Here is a 1,147-nt window from a genome sequence, read left to right as displayed (position 1 = left end):
AATAGTTGTTAAAAAATTTTATTAATATGATTTATGTACATTGCAGATTTACCATTTGTTCTGATCAATTATTACATGTTTATTGCCTTATGAAATTATTTTGTCATTATACTACAAATGCATAGCAGCAGTGCTGTTATTATTTGGCACAAAAACTACGGAAGGCATCACGTGATGATTAATAAGCAAGCAAAGCAGAACGAGAATGGACGAATCAATGGGGGAAGATAAAGCTGGACTTATAATATCTAAAGGTAAAGGTGATATCAAATTATAATGTATAATAAAAACCTTTTCATCTTAAGATAATTATAAGTCGAAAGGAAAAGATAAACATTTGGCATGCTTTATCTTCGTTGTGCTGACTGCCGTGGCTGTTATTTTTGTCGCAGGCATAAGTGTCATTCCGTTTGTCGTGGCGCATAATGAGGATTCTGAATTGTATTTACTTGAAATTGGTGATATATTAGGTAACAGCTCTTCATTTATAATAGTTAACTCATCATACACAAGATCATCATCAATAACATTTTCCTCAAATGAACAAGGTCAACACCAGCCGTACACTGTCATCCTCTTATCAGAGAATATAGTACCATCAACTATCGTGGATTATCTTCCTTTAGAACGATTCCCCTTGCTTTCAGAGGCTGAATCTGAGTACAGAGGGGCTTTTAACTATCTTCGAAGTGATGAGCCTATCTATTTGCTCTCTGGGTCTTCAATTATGTATAACTTAACAATAAGTTGGAATACTAGTACATATCCAGTTTGCCTTTATCTTTTTACAAATGAAACACATTATAGCACTTTTTTGATGTCAGTAGGTAGCAGCAATGAATACCAGTATAACAACTCACATTGCTTTACTTTTCATATGTCATCATCAAATACAAAAAAACCCACAACAGCATCAGATTCTTTTTCTTTTAATATCACAAGTGCTGGGCAGTACTACGTTGGTATACAATTACAGAGTGGTGTTACTGTACAAGCCAATGCTTCTGTTTTACGAGTATATTATAATACTACTGGACTTCAACAGCAAACCGCTTGTAATGGTATAACTTCCTGTTCAATTAATGTATGCAGTACCTTTATATGCAGTCATGAGGCAATCACTTCTTTTCTTATCAAACCATCCAAT

The sequence above is a fragment of the Amphimedon queenslandica genome, unplaced genomic scaffold, assembly GCF_000090795.2.
Source record: "Amphimedon queenslandica unplaced genomic scaffold, v1.1 AMPQUscaffold_12443, whole genome shotgun sequence".
In the NCBI taxonomy this organism is placed as follows: domain Eukaryota; kingdom Metazoa; phylum Porifera; class Demospongiae; order Haplosclerida; family Niphatidae; genus Amphimedon; species Amphimedon queenslandica.
Note: the sequence above shows the minus strand (reverse complement) of the source record.